This window comes from Artibeus jamaicensis, unplaced genomic scaffold, assembly GCF_021234435.1.
Source record: "Artibeus jamaicensis isolate MK-2021 breed Jamaican fruit bat unplaced genomic scaffold, CSHL_Jam_final contig_687, whole genome shotgun sequence".
Classification (NCBI taxonomy): domain Eukaryota; kingdom Metazoa; phylum Chordata; class Mammalia; order Chiroptera; family Phyllostomidae; genus Artibeus; species Artibeus jamaicensis.
This window is the reverse complement of record NW_026521925.1, coordinates 1363164-1370713: the sequence shown is the minus strand read 5'-3', so window position 1 is coordinate 1370713 and position 7550 is coordinate 1363164.

Here is a 7550-nt window from a genome sequence, read left to right as displayed (position 1 = left end):
AACTTCTCTTGCTCCCTAAAAGACTATAAGCCAAAACCGTGCCCAGAAGGTCCCTATTTCCTTATCTTCCCATAAGATGGTAATGCAAATAGATCTCCATTCTCTCTGAAATAAGTACTTGTGGATTTTACAGTTGCCACCCTCTTATAGCAGCTGTCTCTTTCAGGATCTAGGATGCCCTGCTCTCAGTCTCTATGTAGCAGTCTAGGACTTGTGTGTCATGCTACACCGGATCATAGTGTCACTGAGGCTGGAGCCCAGGGAGACACATGTTCAAACATGGGACCCTGCCTCCAGAAGTGGGCTTCCATTTATACAGGGTCTAAGCCCCTGGTGGGCCTGGCATCTACCTTGTCCCATGGACTCCTGTCCATGTAGGTAGCAAGGTCAGAAAAGCCCAGAGAAAGAGCTTGCACCAAGCTCCAAAGCCCCATACCAAGAGCCCTAGTACTATGATCACTAGTGAGGGACCCACACCAAGATAGAATGAGAACCTGAGCGTTTCTGTACTTTTGCTTTAAAAAGAGCCCTCCCAAAATACCACGTGTGCAGGAAGCCAGTGGGAGTGTCCTCCTTTTTGACCAATGGCCACGTTCATCTTTGCCCCTTTTTTCTAGACGTGGGCAGAAGTCTCTAGTCACCCTGGGCAGGGTGTGCAGCCCCCATAGCTCTCAGGCACTGTATGAGCTTCCCCTAACCCCCACCAACTACTTCAAGAGTAGCTTGACTGTCAGTGTACCTTCCCATAGCCACATTGTCTTTTTTTACAGTTGTCCCTGACAGCAGCCTCCACCACAGCCCCTCCCCTTGGAAAGGCAAGGGCTGCTTGTTGTAGCTGCCTTTATTATCCAATGTGCCTTAAGCACTGTGCCTTCTATTCCCATAGCACCCTCTCTGCCTTAAAGAAGGTGTGGTATTTTTAATCTGCTGCCTCAGCACCCTTCATGCCCCTCTTCCTCTTTGCAGGATTGGGGGAGTTCCCCTGGACCTAGGGTCTCCCTTATTTTCCAGGGGCCTCTGGCCCAACCTACCCCATTACATTTACTGAAAGATTTCTAAAGCAAGCTCTGTCCATTGTTCTTGTGTATTTAGGTTAACAAACCTTTGAAATGCCTCTTTTCAGACACCTCCTTTGAAACAGTGACAACCGCTTTTCCTTTGCTGCTTTTAAGATTCCCTACTTGTCTTTAACATATTTTTAATTTTTTAAAATTTATTTAATTATTGTTCAACTACAATTTTCTGTTTTTTACTCCCATCCCAGCCCCCCTCCCCGCCAGTGCTCCCTACCTCCCTCCCATTTCAACCCCCCTTAGTTGTTGTCCATGTGTCCTTTATAGTAGTTCCTGTAAATCCTTCCCCTTTTTCCCCGGAAATTTCCTCCCCTCTCCCCTCTGGTCACTGTCCCCTTGATCTCTATTTCAGTGTGTTTGTTATTATTTTGCTTGCTTGTTTGTTTTGTTATTTAGCTTCATGTTAAAAGTGAGATCATATGGTATTTGTCTTTCAACACCTGGCTTATTTCACTCAGCATAATACTTTCCACTTCCATCCATGCTGTTGCAAAGGGTAGTAGCTCCTTCTTTCTTTCTGCTGCATAGAATTCCATTATGTATATGTACCACAATTTTTTGATCCATTCATTTAGTGATGGGCACCTAGGTTGCTTCCAGCCCTTAGCTATTGTAAATTCTGCTGCTATGAACGTTGGGGTGCATAAGTTCTTTGGATTGGTGTTTCAGGGTTCTTAGGATATAATCCCAGCAGTGGAATTGCTGAATCAAAAGGCAGGTCCATTTTTAGTTTTTTTAGAAAATTCCATACTGTTTTCCAAAGTGGTTGTACCAGTCTGCAATCCCACCAACAAAGGATTAGGGTCCCCTCTTCTCTACAACCTGTCCAACACTTGTTGTTTGTTGCTTTGTTTATGATGGCCATTCTGACTGGTGTAAAGTGGTATCTCACTGTGGTTTTAATCTCCATCTCTCTGATAGCTAGCGATATTGAGCATCTTTTTATGTGTCCCTGGATGCTCTGTATGTCCTCCTTGGAGAAGTGTCTGTTTAAGTCTTTTGTCCATTTTTTAATTGGGTTGCTTGTCTTTTTAGAGTGGAGTCGTTCAAGTTCTTTGTATATTTTGGAGATTAAACTTTTATCTGAGGTATCATTGGCAAGTATGCTTTCCCATACAGTTGGATCTCTTTTTATTTTAATACTATTTTCTTTAGCCATGCAGAAGCTTTTAATTTTGATGAGATCCCATTTGTTTATTTTTTCCTTTATGTACCTTGCTCTGGGGGACATATAAGTAAAAAGTCGCTGCATGAAATATCTGAGATTTTCTTGCTGATGTTCTCCTCTAGGACTTTAATGGTGTCATGGCTTATATTTAAGTCTTTTACCCACCTTGAATTTATTTTTGGTGTATGGTGTAAGTTGGTGCTCAAGTTTCATTTTTTTCCACATAGCTGTCCAGTTCTCCAAACACCATTTGTTGAAGAGGCTATCTTTACTCCATTTTAGGTTACTGCCCTCTTTGTCGAATATTAATTGGCCATAGAGATTTGGGTTGATTTCTGGGTTCTCTGTTCTGTTCCATTGGTCTATGTGCTTGTTTTTATGCCAGTACCAGGCTGTTTTGATTACAGTGGCCTTGTAATACAGTTTGATATCAGGTATTGTGATCCCTCCTACTTTATTCTTCTTTCTCAAAAGTGCAGCTGCTATTTGGGGTTGTTTATGGTTCCATATAAATTTTTGAAGTGTTTGTTCTATGTCTGTGAAGTATGTCATTGCTACTTTAATAGGTATTCCATTGAATCTGTCAGTTGCTTTGGGTAGTATGGACATTTTGATGATGTTAATTCTCCCAATCTGTGAACATGGTATATGTCCATTTGTTCGTGTCTTCCTTCATTTCTTTCTTCAGTGTTGTGTACTTTTCTGCATACAGGTCTCTTACATCCTTGGTTAGGTTTATTCCTAGATATTTTATTTTTCTTTTTGCTATATTGAATGGGATTTTTTTTATTGATTTCTGCTTCTGCTGTTTCATTGTTGGTATACAAAAATGCCTTTGATTTCTGGATATTGACTTTGTAACCTGCTGTTTTTCCAAATTCATTTATTAGGTTGAGCAGTTTTTGGGTAGAGTCTTTAAGATTTTCCATGTATACTATCATGTCATCTACAAAGAGTGACAGTTTTGTTTTCTTCTTTCTGATTTGGATGCCTTTTATTTCCTTTTCTTGTCTGATCGCTGTGGCTAAAACTTTCAATACTATATTGAATAGGAGTGGTGAGAGTGGACAACCTTATCTTGTTCCTGATCTTAGTGAAAAAGCTTTTAGTTTTTTCCTGTTGAGCATGATTTTGGCTGTAGGTCTCCCATATATGGCCTTTATTATATTGAGGAATGCTCCCTCTATTCCCACTTTGCTGAGTGTTTTTTATCATAAATGGGTGTTGTACCTTATAAAAAGCTCATTCCGCATCTGTTGATATGATCATATGGTTTTTGTCTTTGCTTTCATTTATATGATGTATTGCATTTACTGATTTGCGAATATTGAACCATCCTTGCATCCTTGGGATGAATGCCACTTGGTCATGGTGAATGATCTTTTTAAAGTATTGTTAGATGTGCTTTCCCAATATTTTTGTCGAGGATTTTAGCGTATATGTTCATCAGTAATATTGGCCTGAAGTTTTCTTTCTTTGTTGTATCTTTATCCGGTTTGGGGAGAGGATGATGCTGGCTTCATAAAAAGAGTTTGGGATTCTTCCATCAGTGTCAATTTTTTGGAATAGTTTGTGAAGAATAGGAGTTAGCTCTTCCTTAAATGCTTTGTAGAATTCTCTTGTGAAACCATCTGGTCCAGGACTTTTGTATTTTGGGAGATTTTTGATTACTGCTTCAATTTTACTTGCTGTTATTGGCCTATTCAGGCTTTCTGCTTCTTCATTGTTGAGATTTGGAAGATTATATTTTTCTAGAAATTTGACCATTTCACCTAAGTTTTCAAATTTCTTGGTGTACAGTTCTTCATAATATTTTCTTACAGTCCTTTGTATTTCTCTGGGATCAGTTGTAACCTCTCCTCTTTTATTTCTGATTGTGTTTATTTGAATTCTCTCTCTTCTTTTCTCGATGAGCCTGCTTAAAAGCTTGTTAATTCTGTTTCTTTTAAAAAAAACCAGCTCCTGGATTCACTGATTTTTAGAATTGTGCATTTAGTCTCTATGTCATTTAATTCTGCTCTGATCTTGGTTATTTCCTTCTTTCTACTTGCTCTGGGCTGTCTTTGTTGTTGTTCCTCAAGTTCTTGTAGGTGTAGGGTTAGGTTGTTTGCTTTAAATGTTTATGTCTTTCTTAGGTAGGCCTGTATTGCTAGGAACTTCCCTCTCAGGACTGCCTTGGCTGTGTCCCATAAGTTTTAGGTTGTTGTGAGATTATTTTCATTTGTTTCCAGAATCTTTTTGATTTCTTCTCTAATTTTATTCTTGAACAATTCGTTGTTTAACAGCATGCTGTTCAATCTCCATGATTTTGAATGTTTTGGGTCTTTTCTATTGGGGTTGGTTTCCAGTTTCAGTCCCTTGTGTTCAGAGAAAATGCTTGGTATGATTTCAATATTCTTAAATTTGTTGAGGCTTGTTTTGTGTCCTATCATGTGGTCTATCTTTGAAAATGTTCCATGTGCATTTGAAAAGAATGTGTATTTAGCTTCTTTGGGATGAAGGGCTCAATATATATCAGTTAAGTCCATTTCACCTAGGACATTGTTCAATTCCAGAACATATTTGTTGATATTTTGTTTGGGAGATCTGTCCATTTTTGATAGTCGGGTGTTAAAATCCCCTACTATAATTGTGTTGCTGTCAATATCTTTCTTTAAAGTCCTCTAAGATTTTCTTTATATATTTGGGTGCTCCTAGGTTGGGTGCATATATATTTACAATGTTTATGTCCTCCTGGTGGATTCTTCCCTTGAGTATTATGAAATGATCTTCTGGGTCACTTTTTATGGCTCTTTTTTTAAAAAAATATATTGTCTGATATGTGTATTGCTACCCCGGCCTTTTTTTACTGGCCGTTTGCTTGGAAAATTTGTTTCTATCCATTTACTTTTTGTCTGTATAGGTCTTTTGTCCTGAGGTGGGTCTCTTTTAGGCAGCAAATGTGTGGTTCATGCTTTCTCATTCATTCAGCTATTCTATGTCTTTTGATTGGAGCATTTAGTCCATTTACATTTAAAAATATTATTGGTAGGTACTTATTAATTGTCATTTTTATACCTGTATTTCTCATTGTCTCTCTCTTTTCCTTTCTTTCCTTAAAGCAGACCTTTTAGTATTTCTTTAGGACTGGTTTGGTGGAGGCGTATTCTTTTAGACTTCTTTTGTCTTGGAAGCTCTTTATTTGGCCTTCTATCTTGATTGAGAGCCTTGCTGGTAGAGTAGCCTTGGTTGTAGGCCTCTGGTTCTCATTACTTGGAATATTTCTTGCCATTGTATTCTTGCTTGGAGTGTTTCCATTGAGAAGTCAGTAGCTAACCTTATTGGGGCTCCCTTATAGGTCACTTCCTTTTTCTCCCTTGCTGCCTTTAAGATTCTCTCTTTGTCTTGAAATTTTGCCATTTTAAAGATGATGTGTCTTGAAGTGGGTCTCTTTGGGTTCCTCTTGATTGGGACTCTGTGATTCCTGGATTTGTGCGACTTCTTCTCTCATCAAATTAGGGAAGTTTTCTGTTATTACTTTTTCAAATAGATTTTCTTTTTCTTTTTTTTTTGAAATTTTTTATTTAGTTATTTTTCAAGTACAGTTTTCTGTTTTTTACTCCCATCCCAGCCCCATCCCCCCATCCCGTGCTCCTCATCTAATAGATTTTCTATCCCTTGCTCTTCTTCTCCTCCTTCTGGTATTCCTATTATTCAGATATTATTACTTTTCATATTGTCTTGCATTTCTCTTAATCTCTCTTTATTCTTTCTGAGCCTCTTTTTCTTTTCTTGCCTTTTCTGGGCATTTTTTTCTACTTTGTCCTCCAACTCACTGATCTGATTATCTGCTTCAACAATCGTGCTGTTGATACCTTCTATTGTGTTCTTCAGTGCCAAAATTGTATTCTTCATTTCCTCTTGGCCCTTGCTGATAGTTTTTATTTCCTTTTTCATGTTGATATAGTTTGTAGTGAGTTCATTGTAGTTCCCCTGTAGTTTCTGGTAGCTCATTGTGAACTCTTTGAAATTCCTGATAACCAGTGCTTTGAATTCAATATCTGATAGCTGACTTGCCTCTATTTCATCTAGCATTCTTTCTGAGGCTTTCTGCTTTCTTTTCATTTGGGGATTGGTTGTTTGTCTTCCCACTGTTTGTGATACTCTTCTTGTTAGCTTTAGCTTGTTAAATTGATTTCTTCTGGCTTGCTGGATTTATGGTGTGCACCTCTGTGGTATAATACTTGTGAGATTCAATGGTGTAGTCTCCTTGATCTCCCCAAATCACTGGTCTTGGGCTGTCCTTAATGTTGGCTCTGAGTTTGTCATTGTGTTTTTCGTTTTTCTGGGTGGTTTTTTTTTTTTTGTGTGTGTGTGGGTTCTTCCCGCCAGCTGGTGAACTGATGTTCCCTCTGGCCCCTACTCATTTTAATTTGCTGTGCTGGTGAGGGCAGGTTGTGTTGAAGCTAGTTCTTCTGCATATACAGGGTTTTGAAGATTCTGTTTTGCTCATGTTCAGTTGTTTTCCCTGGGAAGTTTCTTCGCTGTTTAGTTGTATTTCCAGGTAGGTCTTGGGTTGAGGTTTGTCTGGTTTCTAATTTCTCCTTCACCTTCCTCTGTTGTTATCTATTGGTGGTTTCTTTGTTGTTGGGTTTCCTCTTCCTTTGGGTATTCTGGTGTTCTCCGCTTCTACCTATTCTTTGTGTGTGTGTGTGTGTGTGTGTGTGTGTGTGTGTGTGTGTGTGTGTGTGTGATCAGTTGGAGGGAAAGGCAAACTTGTTTATGACAGCAGGAGAGTATTCTATGATATTTACAGTAGCAGCTGTTAGAGAAGAGACAGGCACTCCCTCGACTATGTACAGGGACAACCATAATATTTAACCCACCTAGCCACTTTTCAGAAATGGTGGAAGGAAAATAAGGCTCTTGTTGGGGAGGGAAGGCTTGTGATTTGGATCCAGAAAAGAGGGAGGTTGAGGGAGGTCAGATTCTGAGGTAATGTGAGAATGAGGGATGGTAAATAGGCATAGTGTGAGAGAGAACAGAGTCAACCTCTGCAGTATTATAGTTCAGACAACAATGTAGTGGGCTAAGACTGGGGGCCGCTGTTGTGTATTATTTACAACAGCATACATCAACTATTATTGACAATAATATGAGAGCAACCATCATGCGACAGAATCTATGATATACCAAGATTAGGGAATACTGGACTTTCAATAGTTTGCTAACTGGGCAAGGGGAAGTAAAGGACAGTAAATTAGTGATACACTATGGTTGAGGGGACAGGGGAAACCTGTCAAGTGATACAATATATCCAGCCAAGGTAA